This window comes from Narcine bancroftii, chromosome 6, assembly GCF_036971445.1.
Source record: "Narcine bancroftii isolate sNarBan1 chromosome 6, sNarBan1.hap1, whole genome shotgun sequence".
NCBI lineage: Eukaryota > Metazoa > Chordata > Chondrichthyes > Torpediniformes > Narcinidae > Narcine > Narcine bancroftii.
In genome coordinates, this window is record NC_091474.1 from 44,411,655 (window position 1) to 44,430,704 (window position 19,050).

The 19,050-nt window shown below is 44.2% G+C and overlaps 1 long non-coding RNA gene across 1 annotated transcript in view; it reads left to right on the plus strand.

The window, feature by feature from the left end:
• The first annotated feature begins 214 nt into the window (after positions 1–214).
• LOC138737502 (uncharacterized) overlaps positions 215–19,050 on the plus strand; it is a 72,760-nt gene continuing 53,924 nt past the window's right edge. Inside the window, exon 1 of the long non-coding RNA XR_011340980.1 lies at positions 215–642. This is a non-coding gene — a long non-coding RNA (uncharacterized lncRNA). The remainder of the gene's footprint in view (positions 643–19,050) is intronic.

Consider the following 19,050-nt stretch of genomic DNA (forward strand, 5'->3'; position numbering starts at 1 on the left):
AAATGAAATGTTTGGTTACTATTCTCGATCAAATAATTGGGTGGCTGGATTCATTCTGAGGTACCAGCACAGGGCACAGCAGTCCCGCTGAGAAGGAGAAACCTTGGAGAGGACCCGGCAGTGTGGGAAACCACAACAATGTATCAGTTTTATCTTGTCCTATTGAATGTCCTTGGGCACTGACTGCTTCCTGATTGAATCGGTGGATGGGAATCAGGGGCTGAGCTTGGGTTTACTGCTGGACTGGATGGGAGGCCGTGTGGCTACAGATGACGGGAGGAAGGAGGTGGCGGTGTCTGGGGAGGTGGTGGGATCCGCGGACACTCAGTCACTGAAGGAACTCTCTTGCGGTTCTCCTTCTCTTTGCCTCTGAGTGTGTGTCTTTACGGGCAGACTGTGGCACGATCAATGACCACTCGCAGACACGAGGCAAGTAGTCAAAGGCTTTATTAAGCAGAAAACCTTGGTATTCCTCTACCCGCTGCTGGCTTGCATCCAAGGCGGGTATGGAGGGAGGAGACTAGGGCTCTCAGCCTTTATTAGGGATCTTACAGGTAGGACTACAGGGACGGAAGGTGGGCCAGCCTGCACAGTCCAGCGAGGTCGTGCCTGCAGTGCCGCGTTCCACCGCACAGACAAAAGGTAAGCAAATATTGTGTACTTTATGTACCTGACAATACTATGAGCAAAGAACTCCGTGAGAGTTGGTGACCTTCTGTTTTTTCAGCCCCTGACTTTTGTTCCTATTTGGGAACATGACGAAAATGGTGTGTGATCTCTCACTGGGGCCTGTGCAAAATAACGGTGAGCTCAGTTGTGGTTTAGCAACTTTTTCCATGGCAGCTTATTCTCCTCTCAGCCACCATGAGAACAATTATTGTCATCAAATCCTGGTTTAAGTGATGTTTGAGCTGTAATTATCCTCTCCAGCATGAAGCCCAGATAAATTTCCACTCCTCAGCTTGAAAAGCAGTCCCAGGCTGAGATGTTAACGGTCTATTTCTCTCCATGGGCACTGCCTGCCTCGCTGTGTCATAAAATCACAAGATAAAGGAACAGAAGCAGGCCACTCAGCCCATCAAGTCTGTTCCATGACTCTAAGCTGAACTCTGCTCGCCCCTAGTTCCAATTACCAGCCTTTTCCCCATATCCCTTGATACCCTCACTAATGCAATACTTATCCATTTCTTGTTTAAATACTCCCAGTGATCTGGCCTCCACGGCTTTGTGCGGCAGTGAGTTCCACAGATCCACGACCTTCTGACTAAAGAAGTTCTTCTTCCTCTCTGTTTTAATTGGATAACTTCTCTTTGTTTGCAAGGGAGGGGAGGGATGGAGCTTATCCAACAAAAAGACCCATCTTCAACTTACAATCTGGTTGACCCTCTGGTGCACTGTAGTGCGAACAAGGCAAGCACAAATAATGAAAGGCTGTAAACTTTAATTAGCTTAAAACCTGCACACAAAGTTCTGTATCCTTTCTGGCTCCATGTGGTCTGCTTCTGCCCAAGGGCCGGCGTGGGGGTGGTGGAGCCAGTCTCCCAGGTTACCTCTGCAGTAGGCAGTGCAGGAGTGTGGACAGACGCAGGCAGTCAAAGACAGTCCAGTGGTTATATCACCACATCCTCACATCAGTACACAAGGGTGCTGGAGAAACTCAGCAGGTCATGTGGAATCCCGATTCGTTTGGGTGACCTGCTGAGTTTCTCGAGCAAATAGCTTCTTGGCCTTCTTGGCTAAGATCATGTGTAGTTTCTGTTAGGGCAGCATGGTGGGTGTAATGGTTAATGCAAGGCCTTTACAGTGCCAGGATTCGAATCCCACGCTGTCTGTAAAGAGTTTGTATGTTTTCCCTGTATCTGTGTCCCCTGGGGACTCTGGTTTTCTCCCACTGTTCAAAACATACTGTAGGTTAATTGGGTGTAAATTGGGCGGCATGGACTCATGAGCCGAAATGGTATGTTTACCGTGCTGTATGTCTAAATTTTAAAAATTAAAAGAAAATTTAATTAAAAAAAAATGTAGAAAATACCTGTGTACTGCCCCAGACCTCAGCATCTGCAGGTAGTCTTGTTTACCTCACACCAGTTATGTTCACAAGGCCACAGACTCTCTGCCATATTGAGGAGCGAGGGATTCGCCACTCACCAGAGGATTGTGCGAGTGCTTCCTCCAGTTGAACCCATAATTCCAACAGCAACCTGGACCTTCATCTTGAAGTATCTATCTTCCAGCACGTCTGTAATAGATGAACGATTAAGAAGGATACTGAGATCCTAGAGAAGGAGGAACAGGAGTAAAGAATGCTAAGGATGTGGAGAGGCAGAAGGGGAGTAAATACTGAATGGAGGCATTAAAATTAATGATATGCTTTAATAGAGAAAAAAAATGGAGTGACTATAGAAAAACTGGACTTGTATCCAATGGAGTTTAGAAGGATGAGGGGGGACATGATTGAGGTATACAAAATCATCAGGGGGATAGACAAGGTGAAGTCGGATTACTTGTTCCCAATGATGGGGGAGACGAGGACTAGAGGGCATAGTTTAAGAATACAGGGTAGGCCCTTTAGGACGGAGATGAGAAAACACTTTTTTCCCCAGAGAAGTGTGAATCTGTGGAATGCTCTGCCACAGAGGGTGGTCGAGGCAGATTCGCTGATTATGTTCAAAAGAGAGTTAGATAAGACTCTAGTGGGCAAAGGAGTTAAGGGTTATGGGGATAAGGCTGGAAAGGGGTACTGATGGTAGTGATCAGCCATGATCTGTAAAATGGCGGTGCTGGCTCGATGGGCCGAAGGGCCTACTCCAGCTCCTATTGTCTATTGTCTATTGTGACAGGGTTGGAATTGGTGGGGGGGTGGGAGAGTGATGATGAGGACAGGTATGGAGACAGAGAGGCTAGGGCCTGTCATGATCATTTTTTTCTTCTTCACACACCATCTACTGTACCACGGTACAGGTTACCTTGTCGGGCAGGTCCCCACCACCTTCTCACGGGCAATTAATGCTGGCTCAGCCTGTGAAGCCCATGTCCCCTGGATGAATAAATAAATGGAAGGGAGAACATCAAATCCATTGTAATTCGAAGCCACACCACAACTCTGCCAAAGGATGTTGGCAGTCTAAACAAATTATCCCATCCTTTTTGCAATAGGACAGATTAAAAATATGTAGCAAAGTGACAGTGGCACTTTTCAGAAACCTATTATATAAAAAAAATGAATATGCTAATGAAATAATATTTTCTTTTGCAGGAAGTTGCCTCTAGCGATGAGCCTGTCAGAGTGTTTAATGTTTGAAAGAGGAATTTTATTAGCTTAGAATTTCTTTAGAGGCTTTCACCTCATTATAATGAAAAAAATTATGGGACCAAAATGCAAACCTTTCTGCATTCGCCGGGATTTATTTATTTTGGGAAGTAAAGTTGAATAAATACCTCTTCCCCCCCCCACCCCCCCAAAATAAAACTGTTGAGTTATGCTCTATTAACATTATCCTCTATTAACATTTCTATAAATATTTCTTTGCAGATTAAAAACAACTTAGTTCATTCAGTACCTTTTACATCTCAAAGGTTTGTGGAATATTTTACATCCAGACCTTTTAAAGTGTGGTCACTTTTTCACTGCGTTAGAATGTTTGGAATCCCTTGGCAGCGGGTCAAATGCATGAGTTCCGACAACCCCACAAGGGAGGAAACCACTGTCTGTCTCCTCTCTGGCCTCAGTGGAAGGAAGGGTCAAATTCTGAGTGGAGAGGCTGAATGAGAAATAAAAATAAGTTGCAGTTGAACTTGGGCAGCACCTTGAGCTTGGCATTCTCACTGCCTGTGGGGCCCAGTTGTTTGTCAGCCTGGTGGTGCTGGCTCTGATACTCCTGTATTCTTCATTCTCAGAAGAACACTAGCTTCTTTTTTTCTTGAATAATTTATTTATAATTTTCCACTCAAACTCCAACAATTGTCAATATCATTATCAACATTATTTACATTTTGTATTTGTTCATTCCGTACAATCTTCTCATTGTGTTTCTTTATATTCCCTTCCCCCCACCCCCATCCTTGAACACAACCCAATGGAGGGGTGAATTAGGAGGGTAGAGCAGGGTGGCAAGACATGGAGGTCCACGCTACAATTGCGCCCCTATGTGGTTCAAGTAGGGAGAACACTGGGTTCTTGAAAGGAGAGATGGGGCTTCTGTTGACCAGCTGGTCTTCAAACCTTTGAATTACCCTGCATAAGGCGAAACTAAGTCAGGCCTTTTACTGTGTTGTAATTATTAAAATTAAACAACATTTAATAAGTTAACATTTCTTCTAGGTCCATCCTTGTGGATCATTCGATGTTGTCATTTAGGAGGAGAAATATAATAGCAAAGAATATCACTCAATTATTGCATGAATAAAAATCACACAGGGTAAATTAATTGTTGTGATACATTTGTATAGGGCAGATAAAACAATTTGCATGGGAAGCAAAAATACAGTAACACAGTAAATCAGGCAAATGTGTATTTACTTAATCGAATTAATACTCAGCAGGATTGCAGTTAACAAGATAAATTGCACCATTTTCAAAATGGTTTGGATTGAGGATGTGCCTGGAATTCTCAGTCTTTGCAGCAACTTGTGCACGCTGTGCACCGGCAAGGTAATACGGCATTTAATACGCCATCCGGAAGCCGGGAATTACAATCTGCTCCAAACTACAAGCCATATATTGTGAACACAACGACCCAGAATTGCACACTGTTTTCTGCCACTTTAATGCCGTTGCTCTTTTTGCCCTGAAGTTCGAATTGACATTTCCTCACCTGCTCACCACTCCTAGTCACCAGTCTGCTGCTCAGCCCATTCAGAGTTGCAGAGCCATGTCGCGCAGAGAAGGCCCTTCAGCCCAAATCATCCATGCTGGGCTCTTCTCATTTGCCTGCATTTGCCCCATCTGTGGAAAGGATGTCATCAACTTGGAAAGAGTGCAGAAGAGATTCACCAGGATGTTACCTAGACTAGAGGGCTTGAGTATAGAGAGAGGTTTAGCAGGCTAGGTATGTATTCCCTGCAGCACAGGTGTGATCTGGAGGTTTATTGAGTTTTGAGGGGCATGGATAAAGACAGAGTTAATATTTGACTTTTTCTTCAGAAACATCATCTGGAACAACCAAAGGTTCCTTTTATAGTCATGTAATAATATAAAAAATGTAATATACATGATATATTTAAACTTTTGTCTGCTGTAAAGGCAAACAAAGAATCACCATGAACATTGTCTGGTGTCCCTAATAATAAGAGAAGGAGAAGCAAAAGAAAGGTCCTTCAGAACACTGAGTGTCTGTGGGTTCACTTCCACAGCCACTGCACACCTCACAGGCTCTTGTTCAATCCATGGCAGCCTGAGTTCCAGATCCCAAACCTCCAAATATGCTCAGTCAGCTTTCAGCACTGGATGCCCTCTGGGAGCCCTTTTTGCCCTCTGCAACCTCTCTTTTCAGTTCCGAGACCTGGTTCCCATGAACTAGTCTGCAGACTGGTGTGAGTTCTTCCACCACAAGTTGCCAAAAGCCCACAGCCTGTGCAGAAAGGGCAGCCCGAATGGCAGAGCGGTTAGCGCAATGCCTTTACAGTGCCAGTGATCGGGATCAGACTGGGGTTTGAATCGTGCGCTGTCTGTAAGGAGTTTGTATCGTATCTCTGTGTCTGCATGGGTTTTCTCTGGGGGCTCTGGTTTCCTTCCACTGCTCAAATAGAATGTACAGGGGTTGTGGGGGGGGGGGGGGCATGGTGTAGGTTAATGGGTTATAAATTGGGTGAAATGGCTTGTTACCATGCTGTGTATCTAAATTAAAATTAATCCTTCGCTACTGAGCCCCTTCCTGGTCCGTGGCCAGTAACCTTCCCTGTAGGGTCATGTCCCAGGCTTTCCTCCTTAATGGTGTGGGGAGGGGGGTATCTCCCCATTTATGCAGCTCCTCACGGTACACTGCCCAGCACAGGCACTGTCATCTTTGGCGCAAACCCCTGCGGTTGTAGGATTTAGGGAAAAAAAATCACCATCCACTCTTATCACAGGCTGTTTAAAGCCTGTACAGAGCAATCACCATGTAGCTCAGGCAGTAGGACCCTGTGGAGCAGCGCAATGTCTCTGCTCCCCTCTTTCTCAGGACTGCACTAGCAGCAACGTTGCTGTTGACCAGCACTGCTGTGACAGCGGCTCCGCCTGTGCCGCCATTTTATTAAAACTTCACCATAATTATCACCACAAGAAGTGTTCAGAAACGAAAAAAGATAAAAGATGGTTCTTGCTAAAGAACGTAACAGGTTTATATTACTGTTGGGTTAGTTATTAAATCACATTGAATTTCCTGAGCATAAACATCTCTTGTCAGCCACAGGGTCTGTGACACATTATATGCTGTCAAATGGGAATATTATTCCAGACAAGATGGTAATAGATGTTCTATAGTACATGAAATGTGTCTCATTGATGGTGCTAAGGTGCTTTTTATTATCTTACTCACCATACATTATGCTGTGTTTCCATGCAATCTCAATTACCATGTTGTTAAGATTTGAGCTTTCTCCTGATGGGGTTTGTGCTCATTGTTTGAAGTAGTTAACATGGTTTTGACAAGCTCCCACATGGCAGATAAGTCCGAAAGATAAAACTCCAAGGCACAGTGACAAATTCCATTGGCTTGGGACTAGGAGTCAAAGAGCACGTGCTGCACGGTTAGTGTAGCAGTCAGTGTCCCTCACTGTCTGTGCGGAGTTTGTCCATTCTCTCCATGACTGTGAGGGCTTCCTCCGGACGCTCCAGTTCCCTCCCATGTTCCAAAGACGTACGGGGTTAGTAGGTTAACGGATGTATCTGGGTGGAGTGGGCTCATGAGGCTGGAAGAGCCTGTTACTGTGCTGTATTTGTAAATTAAAGTAAAAATCAAGTAACAGGCCATGGTGTTTTAGAAATAGGACGATGCTTGCTCTGAGGAAGAGAAGGCTTCCACCCTGTTTTTTTTCTTGTTGTTGAGTCATTTCAAATGAAATAATTTACACTTAAGTATAGGAGCCATGATGACGAAGGTGGTAGATGACCAAATTGGCGGTCTGGTAGACCGTGAGCAAGAAAAACGGAGAACGCAGGGAGGTTTCAGTGGATGTGCCAGGCACAAAGAACAATTATATATGATGGGGAAACCAGGCAGATGGGCATGATAAGTAGGAGGACACAGCTATGTAGGGAAAAGCAGGGAACTCAGAGAGAGGGTTCCGGCAGCTGGTGAAGTTCAGGGAAGTAAGAGTGGGTCAGGTAGATGTTTAAGAAGGTATATGAGAAACTTTGTTAAATGAAACAGAATATCGGAGATGTGAAATTGTGCATAAGCTGCATAAAATCCCTTCTGAGGTACAACTGGAGTATCAGGTACACTTCTGGTCCCTATCTTACAGGAAGGATCATTAGGGGGGGGGGAAATTAACATGGATGTGCCACACTGTGAATGATAGGGTCCCCGCATAAATGGGGAGATACTCCCCCCACACCATTAAGGAGGAAAGCCTGGGACATGACCCTACAGGGAAGGTGACTGGCCACGGACCAGCAAGGGGCTCAGTGGCGAAGGATTTAATTTTAATTTAGACAAACAGCATGGTAACAGCCATTTCACCCAATTTACAACCCATTAGCCTACACCATGCCCCCCCCCCCCACAAACCCCGTAAATTCTATTTGAGCAGTGGGAGGAAACCAGAGCCCCCAGAGAAGAGAAAACCCACACAGACACAGAGATACCATACAAATTTCTTACAGACAGCGCAGGATTCAAACCCCAGTCTGATCCCAATCACTGGCATTGTAAAGGCATTGCGCTAACCGCTCCGCCATTCAGGCTGCCCTTTCTGCACAGGCTGTGGGCTTCTGGCAACTTGTGGTGGAAGAACTCAAGTCAGTCTGCAGACTAGCTTGTGGGAACCAGGTCTCAGAACTGAAAAGAGAGGTTGCAGAGGGCAAAAAGGGCTCTCAGAGGGCATCCGGTGCTGAAAGCTGACTGAGCACATTTGGAGGTTTGGGATCTGGAACTCAGGCTGCCATGGATTGAACAGGAGCCTGTGAGGTGTGCAGTGGCTGTGGAAGTGAACCCACAGACACTCAATGTTTCTGAAGGACCTTTCTTTTGCTTCTCCTTCTCTTATTATTAGGGACGCCAGACAATGTTCATGGTGATTCTTTGTTTGCCTTTACAGCAGACAAAAGTTTAAATATATCATGTATATTACATTTTTTATATTATTACATGATGATAAAAGGAACCTTTGGTTGTTCCAGATGATGTTTCTGAAGAAAAAGTCAAACATTAACTCTGTCTTTATCCATGCCCCTCAAAACTCAATGAGAGTGTTGTAGCACAGAGTGATCTAGAGATATAAGGTACATGGTTCTTTGCAAATGATGACACAGGTAGGCAGGGTAGTGAAGAAGGGGTTTGGCATACTTGCCTTCATCAACCAGGGCACTGAGCACAGGAACAGGGACATCATGTTACAACTGTACCAGACGTTTGTGAGACCACATGGAGTATTGCGCGCACATCTGGTTACCCATCTCAAGGAAAGATGCCATTAACTTGAAAAGGGTGCAGAAAAGAGTCACAAGAATATTATCGGAACTGGAAATTTTGAATTCTAAGGAGAGGTTGGATAGGCTGGGACATTTCTCCTTGGAGCAAAGAAGGCTGAGGGAGGACTTTATTGAAGTTGATCAAATAATTCGGTGTATGGATAAGGCAAATTGTCACAGTCTTTCTTCCAGGGAAGGGAAGTCTAAAACTAGAAGCGATAGTTTTAAGGCAGTGGTTCTCAACCTTTTTCTTCCCACCCACATACCACTTTAAATAATCCCTATGCCATCGGTGCTCTGTGATTAGGAAGGGATTATTTGAGGTGGGATGTGAGTGAGAGGGTAGGCTGAGAATCACTGCTCTAGACCCAATTGTTACTGAAATATTTTGCTTGAGAAAAATTGTCATTGGCCCATTTCCTTTGGAGTTCAGAAACTGCACATCATGACTCAATTAGGGATGATTAAAAGTGGTTTTCAAACTTTTTCTTTCCACTCACATCTTACCTTAAGCAATCCCTTCCTAATCACAGAGCACCTATGGCATAGGGAATACTTAAAGTGGGATGTGAGTGGAAAGAAAAAGGTTGAGAACCACTGGTTTAAGGTGAGAGGGGAAAGATTTAAAAGAGACCAATTTCTTCACATAGAGAGTGGTGGGTGCATTACAAACAGCTACCTGAATAAGTGGTAGTGGTGTGGATCGGAAAGGTTTGGAGCGATATGAGCCAAATGGGAGAAGCTTGGTCAGAACTGCCCAAAGGGCCTGTTTCTGTTCTGCTAAACTCCTTGAAACTTTTCCTTTGTTTGCCCATTCATCTCTTCCTGTGGCATTGTACCATAGCTAGGAATAGAGTGCCTGCATTGGGAATCCATTGCTGGGAGTTTCAACGTTGTGGCCTGCCCAACGGACAGGCTGTATGAGATAAATAAGTGTAATTAATTTTAAGCCTATTACCCAGGGGCGAGAACACTGATAATCCCTCCTGTGAATTTGGCAAGTTTTACAGAGACAACCTTTGTAATGTTGCTCTGGAGTCATTACAGTATATGTTGCATGCAGTCCAAGCTTCAATTCCCAAACATGCAGGAGCAACTCAGCAGGTCATACAGCATCCATAGAAAGTAAAGGTTTACCGATGTTTTGACAAAGGACCCAGGCCAGGTAACCCGGGTGAATGTTGGTTACCTTTTACTTCCCGTGTAACCTGCCCAGTTTCTCCAGCTCATTTGTGCACTGCACTCAACCCCAGCATCTGCAGACTTTCTTGTTTATGCCCAACCTTCAGAAGGACATAGGAGGCCAGGGGTTACTGTTGCCCAGTGTAACCAAACATCTTGCACAGAATCTAAGATCCTGATCTTCAAACCTATTCTTTTTCCCTCAACTGCTGGCCCAAGATCACAAGGTAAAAGAACAGTTGTAGGCCATTCGGCCCATTGAGTCTGCTCCGCCCTGGGCTAAACCATTCCCAAATTCCGGCCTTTTCCCCATATCCCTTGATACCCTGACTGATTAGATACCTAGCAATCTCCTCCTTAAACTGTATGTGGCAACACATTCCACAAATCCACGACCTTTTGGATAAAGAAATTTCTCCTCATCTCTGTTTTAAATGGGTACCTTCTAATTCTAAGACTGTGCCCTCTTGTCCTGGACTCACCCACCAAGGGAAACATCTTATTCACATCTGACCAATCCTTTCAGCATTCAAAATGTTTCTATGAGATCCCTCTCTTTCTTCTACACTCCAATGAATACAGTCCAAGAGCTGCTAAACATTCCTCATATGTTAGCCTTTGCATTCCTGGTAAATCTTCTCTCTACTCTCTCCAACATCATTGCATCTCTTCTAAGATAAGGGGTCCAAAACTGCACACAGGACTCCAAATGAAGTCTCACCAGTGCCCCATAGAGCCTCATCAACACCTTCTTACTCTTGTACATGATTCCTCTTGAAATGAATGCCAACATAGCATTCGCTTTCTTTACTGCTGTGCTACATTTCCTCATCCAAATATGCCTTCGCTGAGGGGTGGCCTCCAAGAAGCAGGAAACATTCTGTGAAGCTTAATCTCAGTGCATTGGTGGCAGTTTGGGAAAAGATCCTCGTCTCATGGATGCTGAGTTGAAGGTCTTCTGTGAACGGGTCTACAATGACTCTAAGGATGGCCTCTGAGCATTTCCCTTGTGGGTTTTCACTGATAATGACTGAATGAATGAAATTTATACAGGTTTATTGTTATACATGTGTCACAACATTTATTGTACAATGTACAGATTTAATTAATAATTTACATTGAATTAGCATACTTGCCATTTCTTTGTTTCCTGTTATTAATTCACCACTTTATTCTCTGGAGGTCCCACAACACTATCTTCCAATTCATTCATATTTCCTATTGATATGATATGCAAGTTTTCTCTCAAAATCCACCCAATTGAGTGTTACGGACCAGCAGATGAATAGAAGCTACTGTTGATTGACTGACCTAACTCTTGGTTTATTTTGCCTTGGAGAACCTTACCTTCACACCATTATCTTACTCTAAGTTGGAGGCCCTGGTTTTTGGTTCAGTGGTGCTCAGCTTCAACTATCCCTGGGATTAGGTCATATTGTGTGATATATGTCCATTTGCAACAAGTAATTTAACCACCAATTATTGAGCCTTACAGCACACAAGATGGATTGAAACACAATTAATGATGAAAATAATTGCAGTTTAATCAACTGTTAAACAATCATAGGATGCCAATATTTTTGAATGGTTCAGTGGAAAACAGTTTGATTCTTTTTTAAAATCCTAAAGACTTCATTTGACCCATTTCATCCTTGTGCTCAGTGGTCTCCATGGGATTGTCAGTCTCCAACACTTTGACCCTCTGATTCTGGCCCAATACTCAATCCTAATGCCCTCTGTTGCACCACTGGCAGTAACTATGACCCTTTCCAAGGTGAACCCTCACAAAGCAGTGAGACCAGACAACGTACCTGGTTCGGTACAGAAGGATTACATACAGAAAGATTACATAGACCACCTGTTTGAGTTCCTTACAGACATCTTCACTGCATCACTGAAGCAGTCCATCATTCCCACAAGTTTCAAGACAACCACCTTTATCCTTGTTTCAAAGAGCTTATCAGAAATAGGTCTCACTGACTACCACTCTGTGGCACTGACCTCCACCATTATGAAATGCTTCGAATGGGCTGGTGATGGATTGGATCAAGGCCCACCTCCCAGAGACTCTGGATTCATTTCAGTTCACCTACAAATGAAACTGTTCCACTAATGATACTATAGCATTGTCCCTCCACTCTGTCCTGACCCACCTGGATACTGACGCCTCATATGCCAGGTGGTTGTTCATCAAATTCAGCTTGGCGTTTAATATGATAATTTCCAAGGGGCTGGTGGAGAAGCTGTCTTCACTGGGACTCAACACACCTTTCTGAAACTGGATTCCGGATTTCCTAACAGAAAGTCCGCACTCTGTCCGGGTTAGTAGCAGAATGTCAAGCACCATCATGCTGAGCCCTGCCTCACTTCAGGGCTGTGTGCTCCGTCAGTTCCTGTTCACACTACTGACCCACAACTGCAACACAGATCCAGTCCGAACAGAGTCATCAAGTTTGCAGATGACACAACAGTCATCGGCCTCATCAGCAACAACGATGAGTTGCCCTACAGAGAAGAGGTGGAAAATCTTGTGAAATGGTGAGAGAGTAACAACCTGAGCCTCAATGTGGACAAGACAAAGGAGATGATTGTGAACTTCAGGAGGACCAGGAATGGCCATCCTCCACTATACATGGAGAGAGTGCAGAGCACCAGGTTCCTTGGAGTTCACTTAACTAGTGACCTATCCTCGACAAACAACATCCCTTCACTTGTCAGGAAGGCGCAACAGAGACTGCACTTCCTGAGAAGAGTGAGCGGGCAAGGCTACCGGCCACCATCACGTCAACCTTCTAGAAGAGCTCTCCACATCACAGTGCGGTACGGTTTATGTAGAGGCCAATCCATGAGAATGGCAGAGAGGATCACTGGAGTGTCTCTTTCCCCCCATTGACTTGATCTACTGGGATCATTCTCCGAAGAGGGAGCACAAAATCACTGAGGACCCCTTCCACCCTGCACACAGCACCTTTTAGCTGATCCCGTTGGAAAAGAGATACAGGAGTATCAGAGTAGGCTGAGAAGCAGCTTCTTCCCATGGGCAGTGAGAATGCTGAATGACCAAAGGAAATGTTCACACTGACCATCCGGGAGTCTACTATTTATTGATATGTCCTATATATGTTTATATATGTTTATATATGTTTGCATGTTTTGCATCGAGGACTGGAGAACGCTGTTTTGTCAGGTTGTACTTGTGCCATGGGATAACAAATAAATTTGAATTTGAACTTGACCAGATAACTTGGTCACACTCACTACTCACTTTGGATGAGATATTGCTGAACAACTGATACGCATGGGAAATGGACTGCCAGAAGAATGAAGGGGAAGAAGTCCTGGAAATACTCCATGATCCAGGTAGGGATGATACTGTCACGATGGGCAGTACATCAAAGTGCTGGAGAAACTCAGTACGCCATGCAGCATCCATAGGAAGTAAACGGCATTTTCTGTTCCAGGACTGAGCATGTGGAAAAACAGGTAGACAGCTGAATAAAAATGTGAGGAAGGGGGAGGAATACAGGCCAACTGGTTGTGGGAGGGTAAAAGTAAAAAGCTGAGATGTGATAGGGTAAGAGGGTAGAGAATGAAGAAGGGTAGGTCTCTGATAAGAGAAGGAAGGGAAAAGGGTGGGGAGCTGGATGAATGAAGCCAGAGGGGCGTGAAAAGAATGGGCTCAGGCCTGAAATTATGACACTCCCTTAATTCTGACAAATGCTGCAGGACCCACTGAATTTCTCCAACACTCTGGTGTATTGCACATGACCCCAGGATCTGCAGAATTTCTTGTTCACCATCACCTTAGAACATAGGACATCACAGTACGATACAGCCCTTTGGCCCACGACGTTGTGCTGATCTATGTAAAACTACTCCACAATAATCTAATCCTTCCCTAACTTGCATCCATAACCCTCCATTTTTCTTGCGTCCATGTGCCCAGTCTTTTGAATGTCCCCTGTAAAAACACAATGCTGGAGAAACTCAGCAAGTCAAGCAGGGTCCTTTATATAGCAAAGGTAAAAATATATAATCCCACTTTGCTATATGAAATGTCAGTTGTGTATTTTTACCTTTGGTGTATGAAATGCCACTTATATAAAGGACCCTGCTTGACCGGCTGAGTTTCTCCAGCTTCGTGTTTTCACTTCAACCACGGAATCTGCAGACTTTCGTATGAGCATCCCTACTGTAGCAGCCTCCACCACCACCACCCATGGCAATGTATTCCCGTTACCCACTAAAATACCCCTGACACCTCCCTAAACTTTCTTACACTCACTAACAGATGCCCTCTGGTATTGAACTTTTTCCAAAATGATGTCAGAGGGGTTTTGCATGTTTATTCACACATGTGGGGTCCACCCGTCCACTTAATTATGGCTCACACCTGATGGCTTCCTAAAGAAATCGTGTTTTAGCAGGAGTGAGGTTTGGCAACCAACTGGTTTATTATTCATTTAAAAAAAATAATAATTTTAGAGATACAGCACAGTAACAGGGCCTTCTGGTCCACTAGGCTAGGCTGCCTTAAATACACCCATTTGACAAACTAATCTTCTGATCCTGTATGTCAGTGATTTTCAAACTGCCCCCCTAAACTCGCATGCTACCTTAACCAATCCCTATGCCATTGGTGCTCTGTGATTAGTAAGGGATTGGTTAAGGTGGGATGTGAGTGGGAAGGGAAGTTTGAAAATCACTGCTCGAGACCCATTTGTTACTGAAATTCTTTGTTTGAGAAAAATTGTCATTGGCCTATTTTCTTTGGAGTTATGAAACTGTGCACATAACGAGTCAATTAGGGACGATTAAAACAGTGACCTAAGCAATCCCTTACTAATCACAGAGCACTGATGGCATAGGGAATACTTAAAATGGGATGTGAGTGGAAAGAAAAAGGGGGAGAACCACTGGGATAACCCTTAAATCTCCTACTATGTAGAAATCTGCACTGCCCACTGCATTGGCGAAGCAGGGAACAATGAAAGACTCATCCCATCCTAGCCATACTCTGTTCATTGATCTTTCATCAGGATGAGAATTGACAATGGCGAGATCATGTAACAGCAGATTCAAGTACAGTTTCTTTCCCGCTGTTATCAGACTCATGAATGAACCTCATGCCAGTAAATTTATGCTGCTTTTGCTTTGTCCCCTCTCTCTGTTTCTCTACTATCCTATGCTTGTGGCATAGGATGCCTAACAGGACTGACACTCTGCATCTTGGCACATGTGACAATTAACTTGAACATGTTGTTCCAGATTAGTTAATACCCATTCTCGGGCTGACATAATTGCGGCTTTTTGTTGAAGCTGGGCTGAGAGAAACACTTCTTTCTCTGAGTTCTAATGGTTGATGTTCAAGACCCACTCATTTCTTTCCTGCATTTGTGCGGCATGTCACGATGTCAAGTTTAGCTCCTGAACTATTAGATGAAAGGTATTTTATTATTATCAGCACCAGAATTTCCCACAATGTACCAGATTGAGATAAATGTATTGAGGACAATGTTGCCTTGAATATGTATCAATCATGGGAGTGTCAGCCCCAGTTGTAGATTTAGCCACTCAATCACACTGAGATCTGAACACGGACTGACAACAGGTGTAATATTTACCTTTCCATGTCAAACATATGCCACCATATTTATCAAGCTCTCCCCTGCAGCAAAGAGCCAACTTAATTGAATGCACCTAATTAACTGCAGTGGACTGACAGGCTAAATGGAAGAATAATTTATTAAAAAGCTACAGAGAAGACTAGACTGGAGGAAAGTCTGACATGAATGCTTAATCAGGGAATGAATCCTTCTGAGCTTACTGAAAAGAAATGTCATTGCAATTTCTGCTTGCTTTCTAATATTGATAAAAGAATATAAATGTTTGGGCGTCTTGCCTTTTTGTCTCCTCTGTGCCATGAAGTATGATCCTTCCAAAACCACGAAGGGGGTTTTGTGCCTTAGCTGTCTAGGGCACTATGGACGTTGCAACCTTCATTCATCACTTGCATAATATCCGAAAAACAAAAATGCAGACAATGCCTCGAATACTCAGCAGATCAGGCCACGCCTGATGTCAATAGGTCAATAAATCTTTGTCACAGCCAGGACATCGGTCTAAAGTTGTCGAGAGGTGGGTTGTGGTGGGGGGGGGTGGGGGGGGAATGGATGGGCTGGGCATTCAAGAAAGACTGCTGACTGTGGAATGGTGTGACGGCTTGTTAATTATAATGGATCTGTCTGGGAGAGGTGTACAAAGAGAGAGCGATGGATGAGATGAATGGTGGAGGAGTAAAACACAAATCCTGGAGAGTGGAAATAAATTAGTGTTTGCTGGAAGGTTTGACATAAAAGAGAATCTGGGCCTAGGTAAGATGGACAGTCAGCATCTTTTTCCAGGGAGGACAATAGGAAATACCTAATGACATCTGTTTAAGGTGAGGGGAGGTGTCAGAGTTGTTTTTTTTACACTGAGAGTGGTGGGTGCCTGGAATACATTGGCAGGGGAGGTGGGGAGGGTGGTGGGTGGGCTGGTGCTGAAGGCTGGTACAAGAGAGACATTCAAAAAAGATAGGCATATGCATGTAGGAAAAATAGAGGGTTATATGGGTGTGAGGAAGGGAAAGGTTAGATAGGTCAGCACAACACTGTGGGTGGAAGGGCCTGCTCTGTGCATGAATATTCTATCTACTATATACACAGTATCTGAGGAGAGAGAAACATGAAGTTAATGTTACACTTTGGACTTATCTTCTTTGGCTTGGCTTCGCGGACGAAGATTTATGGAGGGGGTAAAAAGTCCACGTCAGCTGCAGGCTCGTTTGTGGCTGACAAGTCCGATGCGGGACAGGCAGACACGATTGCAGCGGTTGCAGGGGAAAATTGGTGGGTTGGACTTTGGACTTATAGAGGTTAATGAAATTACAATGGACAGAAATATGGTGAATATTTCCAGGATAGGAGAGTCTAAAACTGGAAGGCATAGATTTAAGTTGAGAGGGACTTGAAGGACAAGTTTTTCACACAGAAGGTGGTGAGTATGTGGAACGAGCTGCTAGAGGAAGAGGTAGAGGCAGGGATAGGATAGGTTTAGAGGGATATGGGCCAAATGCAGGTAAATGAGATGAGCTCAAATAAGCATTGTGGTTGGCATTGACAAGTTGGCCTGAAGGGTCTGTTTCTGTGCTGCAGAAGTCTGTGACTGTGATTCTTTGAATGTAGAACACAGAACAGTTCGGTGCAGGACAAGAACATGATGGCCAAGTCAAAGTAAAGCCCAGCCGCTTGCAAATGATAGATTTCCCTCCATCCCCTTCATACTGATGTGCTTATCTGGAAGTTTCTCAAACACTACCACCAGTTCCAGGACCCCCCACCACTATTTGTGTGAAATATTTGCCCTGCACATCTTCCTTAAACTTCTACCTTCCCCCAACTTGAATGGATGTCCTCTAGAGTATGATACTTTTACCCTAGGGAAAAGATTTTGACAGCCCACCCTATCAATCTCTCTCATTGATCTTATATACCTTTCTCAAGTCTCAGTTTCTGATGCTCTAGGAAAATAACTTGAGTTTTTCCAATCTCTCACCATAATTCATGCCCTCTAATCCAGGCCACATCCTAGTAAAACGCTTCTAGGAGTTTCCCTTTCCAAAGCCTCTGCATCTTTCCTGCAATGGGGCAATCAGAATCGAACACGTTCCAAGTGCACCTGAACCAAAGTTTTATCTTGCTGCAACATGACTTCCTTCCTTTTATACTCAATGCAGTGCCCAGTGAAGCCAAACATACCACACGCCTTCTTTACCATCCTTAAAAAGTGGAATGGTCACTTTCAACGAGCCGATCCTTCTGCACATGAAGGCTTTTAAGAGGCCTACAATTTGACCTCCTCACACATGTCTGGGTTAAACTCCATCTGCCATTTCTCTGCCATATCTGATAGCCCTCCATTGATCTTTGTATGGGGTAAAACACAAATGTCTGCAGATACAGTGATTGAAGTAAAAACACAATGCTGGAGAAACTCAGCAGATCTTTGTATCCTCTACAACCTTACTAACCCACCCACATACTTTTTTTTATTTGTGTCTATCACAAACAACAGAAGACTCAACCCTGAATCCCTGCAAAAAAAACAAGCCTTCAGCCAGAGTTACACCCTTCCAGTACAACCCTCTGTCTTCTATGGACAAGCTGATTTCGTATCTTGTACATCTGCAGCTTATGAATCAGACTACTGTGAAGAATCTTGTCAAATGCCTTACTAAAGGCTATGTAGACGATGTCCACTGCTCTTCCGTTATTAACTACCTTCAACATCTCCTCAAGAAACTCAATCAGATAGCTAAGTCTTGATCTGCCCCGCACAAAGCCATGTTTCCTATCTCTCGACTGACCACGACTTTCCAAATGTGCGTACATCCTATCCTGGAAGTTTCCCCTCTGTGATGTGAGGCTAACTGGCCCAAATTATTCCTTATCCCCTTCTTGATCAAAGGTACAACATCCACTCTCCTGTTCTTGAGGACATCTCCTGTCACTAGCGAGGATGCCAAGATCTTTATCAAGGCCCCAGCAATCTCTTCACTTGGCTCTTTCAATAAGCAGGGATATATCCCATCTGACCTTGGGGATGTCCCCTTTCATGCTCCTCAGAAGACCCAACCCCACCTCTATCTTGAACTCAAAATGCCAGAACACATTAGCTTTCTCCACATGATACTCCCTATCATTGTCCATGCCCTTCTCCTTGGTAAACACTAAGGTAGCACCTCATCCACTTCCTCTGACTCCAACCATAAATTCTCCCTTTGTCCTTGAGTGGTCCTATCCTCTCCCTTGTCATCCTCTTGCTTGTTTTCTTTAATCCTGCTTGACAAAGACATGTCATGGCCCCTTTTGGCCTTCCCAAAGCCCTGCTTGATTTCTTTCATGTAACCATTATATTTGTCCATGGACCTAACTGCTTGTGGTTTCCTAGTTTGGCATATGTCTCCTTTTTCTAAGTATATAACCTCTCTCGTTATCCAAGTTTCTCTTACTTTTCCCTCCCAGGTCTTCCTTCACACTTCACTTCTTCGTGCCAGGACTTCACTTCTTCGTGCCAGTCTTTGATTCTCATTAGTTTGTCCTTAAACAACTCCCACCAGTCAGGTGTGGACTTGCCTGCTAACAGCTGCTCCCTTTTAACTGGCTCCAGATCCTGCTGAATAGTGCTATAATTTCCCCTACCCCATTTGGTAG